Raw genomic sequence first — 13,700 nt, forward strand, 5'->3', positions numbered from 1 at the left:
ACCAGAGTACTGAATCACTAGTTGTTCTTTGCCTCCAAGTTCCTTCTGCTGTCTGATTTGTCTGCATGTTTACTGCAGCGGTGGGACATTATGGCTCACCCATTCTCCAGCTGGTCGTGTTAATGCTGCCTACCATGAGGTAGAGGTAAAGGGGAAGGAGGCAGTGAAGTCAGCACCATGCAAATACACTGGCAGAAACTGAAGATTGGCAGTTTCAACCACAGTTGAATTGAACTGGCAGTTTCAAAAGTGTCAACAACAAACTATGGTGCAAGCAAGAGCTCTTTTATTCTGGAATAAGCAACCATGTAAAAAAGATTCACTTTTATGGTTCAAGTTCTCATAGTTTGTAAGCCCGTTTCAAGAGTTCTCTGCAGATGATTTAACTAATTGGTGGTGGTGGAACCTATCTATCTATCTATATATCTATCTCTATCTAGCTATCTAGCTATCTATCTATATCGATCTATCTCTATCTATCTATCTATCATCTATCTATCTATCTATCATCTATCTATCTATCATCTATCTATCTATCATCTATCTATCTATCTATATCTATCTATCTATCTATCTATCTATCTAATCTATCATCTATCATCTATCATCTATCTATCTATCATCTATCTATCTATCTATCATCTATCATCTATCATCTATCTATCTATCTATCTATCTATCTATCTATCTATCTATCATCTATCTATCTATCTATCTATCATCTATCTATCTATCTATCTATCTATCTATCTATCTATCTATATCTATCTATCATCTATCATCTATCTATCTATCATCCATCTATCATCTATCTATCATCTATCTATCTATCTATCTATCTATCTATCTATCTATCTATCATCTATCATCTATCTATCTATCTATCTATCTATCTATCATCTATCTATCTATCTATCTATCATCTATCTATCATCTATCTATCTATCTATCTATCTATCTATCTATCTATCTATCATCTATCTATCATCTATCCATCTATCTATCTATCTATCATCTATCATCTATCTATCTATCATCCATCTATCATCTATCTATCATCTATCTATCTATCTATCTATCTATCTATCTATCTATCTATCTATCTATCATCTATCTATCATCTATCTATCATCCATCTATCTATCTATATCCATCAATCTAGCTACATCAGTTATTTCCAGATTGAGTGCCTGTGGCTATGAAGATACACCGTGGCCTGTAAATTATCCAATAAATTGAACAACATGGAAAGTCCCTGGAACGAGAAACCCCACTGCTTAAAATAAACCAATGGCTGTAGAAAAAGGCACCACAGGTTATTAATCTTGACTACTCACCCCATTCTAAAAGGCTTTTCCAGTTGTTCCAGGACAGTGCTGAGACAACTTGCTCTTCTTGTCTCAGTTGTGGGACAATTGACTTTGGTTCTGAACCTACAGAACCTACAGCACCTTAGTCCTTGTCCAGAGTCCTGGACTTGTCTTGATTTCTAGCCTATTCTAGAGCCCTCGTCCTACATGTCTCGATTTTGCTTAGGCCATCACTTCCTGTTAGTGGTGGACGTCACAAAAGATCAGGATCCACTTCTATAGCAGTGCCTCAAACCTGATTATGTAAACAAGCTCTCAGAAAAGAATACTGCCAATTCAATACAATTGCTCTGATGCAAGTGCTGACCTCAGCAGAGACAATGCAGGAGAAGGCTAAGCTGACTTATGCATGGTTCACCCTGAATGCTATAAATGAGCAGAACTCTGATGTTGCTTCAGCAACAGTATACCTGAGACTAGACCTTGCATAGGAGCAGCAGTTCTGCCCTGAATGCTAACTCTGCTTTCATGCAAGGCGCCTCTGTCTCTCTGAAGTTCTGTCTAAAATTGAATTTTTCCACCCAGTCTAACCCACATCCACCCACTCCACAGAGAGGTGTGGAAACAGTTCTTGTATCAGTAGTTCAGACAGCTGCAAGTAGGAAGAAATGTAAAAGCTATGCTTCACATGAAGCATGGGGAAGAGGGTCCACCAATGATTGTGGTTACACTTGTGTCCCATAATGTGAAAGACACTTGTTGAACCTTCTGCAGGTAGAAGTTAGTGCTTGGCATTATACAAAAATTCCCACGAAACTTTGGAGGGGGTGGACTCTCAACAGAACCCCTGCTGTTTCTTCTTAAAGTTTCCCACCCATGAAATAAACATCAGGGAAAGGGGTTAACAACTTACTGAAGAGCATTTGCCATCATTGTCAGCTTTGTAATCATTAAGAGAAAATACTGTAGTGGTTTGCGTGACAAGAAGATAAATGATGTGGAGAAATTCATTAAATCTAGCTTAATTCGTTGACAAAAGGGCACTGTAATAGAAGGTCTTTTTCTTCTCAATTTTTGTGTGCAAGTGACTGGATGCTAAGGGCCAGACATTATGCATTACCTACACAGAAAGCACTTCTGGAGCATGAAGGCTGGAACACATAGTCATGAAAATTGCATTTCTGTCTGTTTCAGTACAACCAATGCACTCTAGGCGGGGCCACAATTTGTGTCTGGTCTGGAAACTCCAGCTTGTGCAAAAAGCTGTGGCTAGGCTGTTAATGGGGACAGACTGCCACCAGCACAAAACTCTGGTGCTTAAAGGTTGTTACCTGCTGCCCATATGCTGCTGGGCCAGATTAAAAGTTATTGTATTAATTTAAAAGCCCCTTAACAACTTGAGTTCTGGATTTCTTAAGGACTGCCTGATTCTTTATATCACTGTCTGATCAATACGGATGGAAGGATCTGTCAATTTCAGTTTTCACAGTTTCTCATTTTCACAATCTTAAATTCGGTTCTCCACTTTTCTGCAGCAGTTTGCAAATTTCTTCTAACAAACACATTTTTGTATGCAGTTTTGACTAACGTATACATTTCTGCAATTTATCCTAACATAGAATACAATCATAGAATCATAGAGCTGGAATAGACCACAAGGGCCATCGAGTCCAACCCCCTGCCAAGCAGGAAACACCATCAGAGCACTCCTGACATATGGTTGTCAAGTCTCTGCTTAAAGACCTCCAAAGAAAGAGACTCCAACACACTCCTTGGCAGCAAATTCCACTGTCAAACAGCTCTTACTGTCAGGAAGTTCTTCCTAATGTTTAGGTGGAATCTTCTTTCTTGTAGTTTGGATCCATTGCTCCGTGTCTGCTTCTCTGGAGCAGCAGAAAACAACCTTTCTCCCTCCTCTATATGACATCCTTTTATATATTTGAACATGGCTATCATATCACCCCTTAACCTCCTCTTCTCCAGGCTAAACATGCCCAGCTCCCTTAGCCGTTCCTCATAAGGCATCGTTTCCAGGCCTTTGACCATTTTGGTTGCCCTCCTCTGGACACGTTCCAGTTTGTCAGTGTCCTTCTTGAACTGTGGTGCCCAGAACTGGACAAAGTACTCCAGGTGAGGTCTGACCAGAGCAGAATACAGTGGCACTATTACTTCCCTTGATCTAGATGCTATACTCCTATTGATGCAGTCCAGAATTGCATTGGCTTTTTTAGCTGCTTCTAACATTATGCATTTTTGTATGGTATTTTCATCAATATGCACGATTTCCCCATATATAGTCATCTTTGTAAACACTGGCAGGTAGGAGAGCTGCATCACAAAATTCAGATAAGTGCAAATTGCAAAGGCAATTTGGTTCTCCTATAGTTTCAGAACATGTGAATCTGATGGATTTAGCTTTAAATGTGAGCTGAATTTATTTCTCCCCCTCTACCTACTGATCACCCAGGTCTTTGCAGGAGTCTCTTTTGGTGCCTGTCCCCCATAATTAAGATGCACAGCTCCTAACTGTCACAAACCATGCGTTCACTATTCTGTGCCCAAGCTTGTGTAAATTCTCCTGAACGAGATTAGACAGGCCCCTTCCTTGCTGAACTTCAAACATATGATCAAGACTTACTTTTTTAAATTTCAGCAAGTATTTTAAGGTAGTATTTGGCTTTATGAACATTTTTCATTGTTCTGTTCTCTGTATGGTTAATTTTTATGTACACCACTTAGAAATGCTAATGATTAAGAAGTATATAAAAGCCTTCAAAAAAAAATTTATGTGGCAAATAAGAATTTCAGCATGCATACCCACACACAGAGAGAAAATACATGTGTGGGGTTGTTGAGCATGGTGATTTATAGCCATGTAATATTTGAAGATCCCCTCTGCTCAAATCATGGCCTTTCACACATGTATTTAGCACATACTTGTACTGTAAGTGGATGGGGTGGCACTGTGGTCTAAGCCACAGAGCCTAGGGCTTGCCGATTGGAAGGTCACGGTTCAAATTCCTGCGATGGGGTGAGCTCCTATTGCTCAATCCTTGCTCCTGCCCACCTAGCAGTTTGAAAGCACATCAAAGTGCAAGTAGATAAATAGGTACCACTCCGGAGGGAAGGTAAACAGTGTTTCCGTGTGCTGCTCTGGTTTGCCAGAAGCAGCTTAGTCATGCTGGCCACATGACCTGGAAGCTGTACACTGGCTCCCTCGGCCAATAAAGCGAGATGAGAACTGCAACCCCAGAGTCGTCCGCAACTGTACTTAATGGTCAGGGGTCCCTTTACCTTTATCTGCACTGTGAGGGAAACAAATGTACAGTATTTTCACATCATGTATATTGGGTACATATGTGGCAGCAACCTGCAAATTGTAGCCAATGATTCCTTTGTCATTTGTTCATAAAAAAAATACCTCACAGCATCCCCATTTTTGTTTTGTTTTTGAACAGTTGTGACACACCTTAAAGCCCTTTTTACAGAAAGATCATAGGATGGAAACTCAATTTGAATGAATGACTAAAATATCAATTTCCCAAACATACCAGGACCTGTACAGAAATGCTTCTGATTGGAGGCACAGCTGAATACCTGAAAGCTTTGACACTGTGTCTGTGGGTCAACAGGAATATTTTTCAATTTCTCCTGAAAGTGTATAATGAGGGAGGGTATTCCACAAATGGGGAACTCCCACTGAAATGGCCCTGTCATGGGTCAATGCCAAATGAGTAGTCCCAGGTGTCAGTACTACCACCTGCCGGTCCTAGGGTCCAAGATGGTTGATACCGGGGAAGGCAGCATTTTAGGTACTTGGGTCCTGCCTGAGGATGTCACATACTGTCCTATGACTCATTTAGGGCTTTATATACTAGTTTAAAGACCTTGAATTGAGCTCGGAAGCTCACTGGCAGCCAATGGAGTGCTTTCAGGCCTGGTGGGTTCTAATGACCATTCACTCAGCTGTACTTTCTCCCTTCTTCTAAATGCCGGGTAAAGTGTTGGTTCAGAAACACTAAAGGCACACCTCTCCCACACACTGTGCAAATTCATAACCATCGAAGAGCTTTTCATGATTCCATTTTCTTCAGACTATGCCCAAAGCCAGAGTAATAAAATCCAGAGTTCTCACAAGAAATGCAGGCACAACCTAAGAAGATATTAATATTCACTCAAGGATTATATTGTTTTTCTAACTCTCTTTGGAGCTTCCAGAGGAACAGCACATTCACCCCAGGACACAGGGAAGCATTTTTAATGTTTTGTTTTGACATGAAGAGCATCGCAAGCTGTTTGCCACAAACCAAAAAAATCTGCACAATCTGAGGCGCATATGCCAAGTTAATGGAGGCAATAATTGAATCTGGGCTTATCTTTTGGAATTTGCTGAATGCAATTTAATATACTCAATATTAAAGGTAATTGGTGTGCAGAGCAAAACAGCACTATGATAATGCTGTCTACTATGATATAATGGTCAGATTCCAAAGAGAATATTTCCCTTTATTTTCTCCTCTGTGCTGCTGCCTCTTCAAACAGCGCTCCCCCCCTCTTATAAAAAGACATTTCCTTCCAGGATGCCTGTGTTAAAATGGGCTGGCTTTTTAAAACATCTGTGGACATAAACCAAGTATTTATTTTACAATTGACTGCTGTACCACTTAGCTGAGCAATACTCTTAGTTCCTGCTATGATATCTCAAGTTATTTATGCATCTGTTTTCATAGAGCTACACCAGTGACTAAATGGAGATGCTATGAGCGCTAATGGGCTAGACTTTCAGACAATTAAAACGTGGCACTGCTAGCAGTGCTGATGTGTCGAGGCTACAAACGCTAGCAGCTGCAGCTGTTGTGGAAAACTTTTAAATATTCCACTTCTCGCATGCATCATTAGTGCAAGTAAACTAGCTCAGTGAGGAGCACCTCGCATTTAAATAGGTCCTATCCATGCTAATGCAAGGGTAGTCACCATGGTCTCTTCATGACAGTATTGGGCCAGAACTCCCATCGTTTACCATTTGCCATGCTGGCTGATGGCAAATGACATATGAACAGCCCCATTTTGGCTTCCCCTGGTCTAGAGTAAAAGTTCTCAACTGTGTCTGTTGGTCTTGGCAGTAACTAGATTGGCATTGACACTTTTTGCATACATCTTCTTTAACCTGGGATGCATAAAGGTAAAGGGACCCCTGACGGTCAGGTCCAGTCGTGGCCGACTTTGGGGTTGCAGTGTGCATCTCGCTTTATGGCCGAGGGAGCCGGAGTACAGCTTCTGGGTCATGTGGCCATCATGACTAAGCCGCTTCTGGCGAACCAGAGCAGCACACGGAAACACCGTTTACCTTCCCACCGGAGTGGTACCTATTTATCTATTAGCACTTTGACGTGCTTTTGAACTGCTAGGTTGGCAGGAGCAGGGACCGAGCAACGGGAGCTCACCCCGTTGTGGGGATTCGAACCGCCGACCTTCTGATCAGTAAGTCCTAGGCTCTGTGGTTTAACCCACAGTGCCACCTGCGTCTCTTAACCTGGAGTGCATGGCACTGGTCAAATCTCTTACTGTTGCAATGTTGGCAGGAATAGTGGTCGTACCTGTCTCCTCTTCCCCTCCCCAAGTTACTGGGGAGCTTGCTGGGACAACATTTGAACACTGTAAATTTCCTTATTGTCAGACTGTCCCAATTTGAAATGGGTGGCTCTATCTAAGCAAGCCTGTCCTGTGGGAAGTGGGGAGGTACAGAACACCTTTCTATTTTCTTGATTATTATTAGGAGCTGGTGTTTATTTGGCACAACACATGCTAGTAAGAATGCTTCTTTCCCTACACTGAGTTCATGTTTATTATTTATCATTTGTGATAATACATTAAGAATTTCTCTCCCATAGTTTATGTACTCAACAGCGGCATTACTTCTTTGGACAAAACAAAGATCACCAGGGTTGAAGCAATGATTCTTCAACATCAGCTTTGTTGGACTTGTCATGTTGTTCGGATGCCTGATTATTGTCTTCCAAAGCAACTGCTCTATTCCCAATTTAAGAATGGAAAGCAAAATGCGGCAGACAACAAGAGGTTTAAAAACACTCTTAAGGCAAATCTTTAAAAATGCAGTATAAGCAAAGATAATTGGGAAACACTGGCCTGCAAGTGCTCCAACTGGAGAATAGCCTCTACCAAAGGCATCATGGACTTTGAAGAAGCACAAACTCAGGACGAAAGAAAGAAACATGGTAAGAGGAAGGCATCCTCACCATGATCAACTCTCGCCTGGAAACCTATGTCCCCACTGTGGAAGTACATGTGGATCCAGAATTGGCCTCCACAGTCACTTATGGACACACTGTTCAGTCTGTTCAGCTACGAGTGATAGCCAAAAAAGAAGACAACATCTTTGGGAATCAAAACAAATACTTTGTTTTAAAAATGCAAAAATGTCCAGCAAGAAAATCTGTAGATTTATCTAGCTATAAATTGGCTGGATTGAGCCACTCTGAAGGAGTTCATGCACCTATAAACTTCATTCACTTTGATCTAAAGGGTAAAAAGTTATAGCTTTTTGTAGATTTCCACATTATAGTGAATGAGGAACACAGAGCTTCATTTCCTACTGAGTGGCTTGGAACCCAGCATACAGACTGAAGCAGATAGTGCAGAAAGTAATGAAGAAGAGATAGGAAAATTTAAAAATGTACAGATGCAAGGCGAATCTTACAGCCTGTGCAGAGCTGTAGTATCTGTAAATCAAATAAGAGCAACAACTAAGGCCATCATTATACGGGGAGTAATTCAAAACTGGCAATTTTGAATAAATGTTTCTATAAAAGATAAGCATGTCTCTTCTAACTTCTGCTGAAGCCTTCTAGGCAAGTTAGGTGTCTGCATTATAGTATCTAAAGCAGTCAGAAACTGAAATACTGCTGAACCTCAACCTGAAAATCCACATATATAAATATCATCAGAGCCCAATGATTGTTATTAAAATAGAGTATGTTTAAATAAAATAACATTAAAAGAGAATTATAGTTTGTAAATAAAGGTAAAGGTACCCCTGCCCGAACGGGCCAGTCTTGACAGACTCTGGGGTTTGTGCGCCCATCTCACATCTATTGGCCGGGGGCCAGCGCTGTCCGCAGACACTTCCGGGTCACGTGGCCAGCGTGACAACGCTGCTCTGGCGAGCCAGAGCCGCACACGGAACGCCGTTTACCTTCCCGCTGGTAAGCGGTACCTATTTATCTACTTGCACCCGAGGGTGCTTTCGAACTGCTAGGTGGGCAGGCGCTGGGACCGAGCAGCGGGAGCGCACCCCGCCGCGGGGATTCGAACCGCCGACCTTTCGATCGGCAAGCCCTAGGCGCTGAGGCTTTAGCCCACAGCGCCACCCGCGTCCCACATAGTTTGTAAATAGAACATTGCTATCCATGTGCTCACTGTGCATGCCCTCAGAAATATCAGATTTTCAAACATTAATTCTGTTTTTTGTGAGTTCTCCTGTAGATGAATCATAATTTCAGAGAATTCTTTGTAATCTGGTGCAGAAAGCTGCTGCCCAAAGAAAACCACATCAGGTATTCTGCCGGCTGCTCCCAAGCCCCTGAGCACCTCCTAAAATCTACTTACCAGACTGTGGCTTTGAACCACAAAGCACCATCTAAAGACAGATGCTGCAGTCCAGGAAGAAGTATCTACAGATGGAAGCAGGCTTTCAAACACACATCCCCTTGCTGGATCTATAAAGCCATGTGTAAGGAACGCATCTGCATCTCAGTGCTCATCCAAGTCCCATAGATCTTGAAGGATGCATCTCCACCTGGAGCCATTCACTACCATTGGCATGCAGAAGCTGAGCGGAATTACTGCCAGAGAATTCAATATAACGGGGAAATTTAACGAGATGAACTAATGTTACCTAACATGTATGTTTTGCAACCTATCGGCTATACAAAGTCGCAATCAATATATCATAAATAAAACCTAAGAGGAGCAGGCTGCCATAGCGGTGGGTACCGTATTTTTCTGTGTATAATATGCCCCCATGTACAAGTCAACCCCTATTTTTTTAAGCCCCAAATTAAGAAATTAAGTTGTTTAGCTTTTTGGGGGGGTGGGAGAGGTCACTTCTGCCAATTACTCACCCACCTGCCTGACACTGCCAATCGCTTGCCACGGCCACTGCCGATCGCACACCTCGCTGCAGCCGCCAATTGTCTGCGCGTTTGCCACCACCACCAGCCCGCCCACTTGCCGCAGTCACCAATAGCCTGGCTGCCTCGCCACAGTCGCCAATCACCTGCCCAATTGTCGCAGCCATAGCCAATCACCAACCCACTTGCAGCTGCCAATCTCCTGCTTGCTGCTGCCATTAATCACACATCCCCCCCCCCCGAATTCACTATCCGTGTATAAGATGACACCCAATTTCTGCCTTTTTCTTTTTTTTAAGCAAAAAGCATTGTCTTATACACGGAAAATACGGTATATAGTAATCCCACTGCTGATATCAGTACTTTGTAGCAACCTGATCATTTGACTTTTTAATTCTTTATTTGTATGTAGGTGTTAAGAGCTCATGACACACCATCGCCTCTTTAGCATTTGTGTTCTAAATACTGTTCCTTTAAGAACATGTGCTTGAGATTGCTTTTCCTCCCCCCCCCTCATTCTTTTTACCTGGTGTGTTACCTGCTTTTTAAATTGCAAGCCTGAAGGTCTTAGCAGCAGACCCCAAGAGTGTCCTGGAAAAAGCAGTAACACCATTTTCTTATTGCAAGAGAATAGCAGGCATTCGGGTGGCTGTGATCTCATGTAGTTTTGCACTGCAATGCCTCCCTCTCAAGTGTTTTTCTTTTTTGGGGGGTGGACTCCAGCCAAAATCATGTGAGATCATGGCAACCAAAATGGCCGCCAAGTTCTTATGATAAAAAAAGAGAAGATAGCGTCTAGGGTTTTGGCTTCAAGTATATAGTAGTGATATCTATAAACCACTCTGGTGTTTTTTTTATTTTTACTGAGGGGTGGAGTATAATTGCTTTAAGCACACAAACATCACCAGCCTAGTTTGTTCTTAACCAGCTGCCAAATGCAGAACCTCTATACAGTGTATGTCACTAGCTTCAGATGTAAGTAAATGGTAAATCCTTTCCCCATTCAGTCAACTGTATACAAGCAAACAGGAATATATTTCTGTTTGTTTGTATGTAGTCTATATTCTCTCCTTAGTATAGAGAGGATATAACGTTTTAACATGCACACTTCTCCTTAGAGTGTTCCACTTTCTCCACAGGCTGCAAGTTCCCTTTTAATATAGAGGGCATTCCAAACCACATTCTTGTTCTGTCAGGGACTGTCTTCTGAAACTGAGGGAGAATGTTACCTAGGCTTTGACTTTTGCAGAGTACAAGAACAGTGAAGAAGAAATTAGCCTGAAGAAAAGGGCAGAAGAAAATAATCCCTCTGGTATTCATGCTAATTCTCTTTTAAAAATAAATTACGTGCAACAGAACTGACAAAACTACCCAAGGACCAGCTTTAGCAAAAAAAGAAGAAGCCCTTTTGAAATATGATTGGAGATATGGAAGATGCATGCTTCCCAAAGACGTTTCCCTAGACAATGCAATGCATTATAAAAATAATAATAAAAATATAAACAAGCATAGCACTCACTATGAGGTTGTTTCCTTCAAGAGCAAGCTTCAGTGGTTTTATGGCCTGGCATTTGCCAGGGCCTCAAAAGAGGCAAAGAACCCATCATGCCATGATCCCACTCTTTCTTTACAGGGAGAACCCAAGAAGGATAAAGAAAGGGTGAGAGAATGACCTGCTGAGACTCTTTGAGAGTGCCTCACCCAAAGGGCCCCCAAATCCTCAAGCTGGCATTGTGTCTTCCTTTGCAAAGAGCAGATAAAGTATCATTTTTCTGCACATTCTCCTATTCTGCAAAACACTTCAGCCAAAAAAGTGCCGCTGTTCAATTTAATAGCTTTCCTTGCAACCGAAAAATAAGTGTTTAAGTCTTTAACATGTGGCTCAGAACTGCTATTTAGTTTCTGTCATTTAGTCATGTCAAGCTCTTCACATCTCAACAACAAAGTTAAGGCAGGCAATCATGTGCCTATTTCCCCATAATGTAAAGAAATATACTTCTATTTCCTCCTGAATATAATTCCATTTGCAGCTGAAGAAAATACAAAAATAACAGCGCCCTACTTTAACACCTCAGAGAGCTGCAGAGATCAAATCCAATTCTAAGGAAGTGTGTTTGGAGTATTGGATGAGGAGGAGGAGGAGGAGAGGAAGAAGAAGAAGAAGAAGAAGAAGAAGAAGAAGAAGAAGAAGAAGAAGAAGAAGAAAGGGGGGATGCTGGAATTCCTCATGATTGATTCTAATGAGAGATTATTAGAAAAAAGCTGTTTCTTCAAGGCTGGCATCTGCTGGCCTGCCTTCACATTCTAGTATAAAACCTTTTGAAACATTTTCCAAGAACGTCTTCTAGGTTTGTTTGTTTTTCCTTGTGATAACACTTCATCCCATTCTATTCACCATTTCTTTAATTGCTGTAAAGTTACCATCTCAAGGTAATGGTTACAGCACTGCTAGAAACAACTAATGGTATTCCAGCCCCTGCAAGATATGAGCTGGTAACATTTGATTTTTTTTCTCCAGCAGTGACTGCATGTTCTGCTAGAATATCTGTTAGATATCCGGAGCCAGAATGCACTCACAACCCAGCAGCTGCACATACAATGCTGAAATACTGTTTCAACCTTTATAAATTCTATAATTTTTGCATGATACCTCTTGAAGGTGAAAACAGTTGTAAATTATTTTTCCCCACCCATCTCCTTCTCTCAGGCTGCTAGCCCCTAAACTTCTTAAGCCAGCAGAACCACCAATAGGGCCCCCTCCACTGAGGTGGTGGTCTTATTCTGTTTTAACTATATTTGATGCTCTGCGGTAACTTATAGTTGGTAGCTCTTAACATTCAAACAGGGAGTGCCAGTATTTGAATGCAATGTGCTTTGCTGAAGGAGACACACTGCTGTGCTCTTATTAGTAGGAATCTTTCTTTTATTTCCTATAGGATTCTATGATAGTCACCCAATGTCTAGCTTTTCTGTTCACCTTTGGGGAAAATCCTTATGGCATTCATTGCCAGCACACTGTCTCTTTGTTGGATACATACATTGTCATTAATACAATTTCTTTTTAATATTAAAAGCTGGGCATATGGTTAATCTTGTTCTGAATCTCCTGTGGGTACTTGTGAGACTGAAAGAGGGGCTGAAGCCTGAAAGACATCACCCATTTCAGGCTCATTTCCCCAAAGTTCCTCTCACCTGCCTACTCTCAGTGATAGAGCCTTACTGGGTTATTTTAGTCACTGGTTGTTAGGGTCGGAAAGGACTCACCTCTTCCCAACTTGAATTGGCTCTTGGTTGGGTTTTCTTTCATCTTTACCTCAGTGAAAATGCTTGATTATGTTAGTTGATTAGACATTTTTGTCACAACTTCTTCAGAAACGGCAGTGAGCAGAATCAGCACCCCATATTGGGCCTGAAAAGGAGGATTAGCTCAAGAGATGTCCTAAGATGGAGTAGGTCCTCTTCCTGGCTAGAATCCCTTCTTCTGGTTGCCCAGTGGGACACTTGCACTATGACAGGGTTCAACACTGACCACCCCCCATGGTGGAGGTTTGGGATGCTTCCCAACCCTGACAGAGTGCCCTTCCATCAAGCAAGGGCTGAGTGGAATAAGGAATTGATCCTTGCTCTGCTGTTATGCCACCTCCACTTAGTCAATAAACTTGTGGTCTGATTTTGCACAACACTGGTGTCCAATCTGAGTTATTCCCATTGAGTCATAATTATGTACCTGCCTGGGCAATTTCTCAGGTGTGCTGGATGTTAGCTGCCATTATGCAGGATGGAATTCCTTTCTGTAGGTCATCGCTGGGACAGTTCCTGACTTTGTGCACTCTGGCGATGTTCTGGAGATGTTAGGAGCAAGTCTGCCCTTTTGACACTTGTGATTTTACCCTGTGATTCCCCCCTCCTTTCTCGGGCTGAGCAAGCATTTGATATGGCAGCCATTTTGTCAGCATGTTACAACAGCATATCTTCAGCTCCTGTGAAAGATGATTATCGTAAGGGTAAATAACATGTTATCTTTTGGATTTTGTTGGATCCCAACTCCATCAGCCCCAAGAAACACAACCAATGCTTATGGTTGATGGGACTTGTAGTTCAACAGCATCTGGAGGGTACTACATTGTCTTCCTCTAGATTGCTCTGATAGAAAACTGCTTCCATTGTATTAGGGCATTTTTGTTTTATCGTCTCCTATGCCCTTTTACGCAAAGCATGCAAACCTTCAGAAGATTAAAAT

The 13,700-nt window shown here is 41.9% G+C and overlaps 1 long non-coding RNA gene across 2 annotated transcripts in view; it reads right to left on the reverse strand.

Moving 5' to 3' along the window:
• LOC309540962 overlaps positions 1-11,556 on the reverse strand; it is a 56,226-nt gene extending 44,670 nt beyond the window's left edge. For both annotated transcript variants that reach the window (XR_014223581.1, XR_014223582.1), the window contains exon 1: positions 10,980-11,556. This is a non-coding gene — a long non-coding RNA (uncharacterized lncRNA). The remainder of the gene's footprint in view (positions 1-10,979) is intronic.
• Positions 11,557-13,700: the final 2,144 nt, after the last annotated feature.

This window comes from Podarcis vaucheri, assembly GCF_965113315.1.
Source record: "Podarcis vaucheri genome assembly, chromosome: 9".
Taxonomy (NCBI): Eukaryota; Metazoa; Chordata; class Lepidosauria; order Squamata; family Lacertidae; genus Podarcis; species Podarcis vaucheri.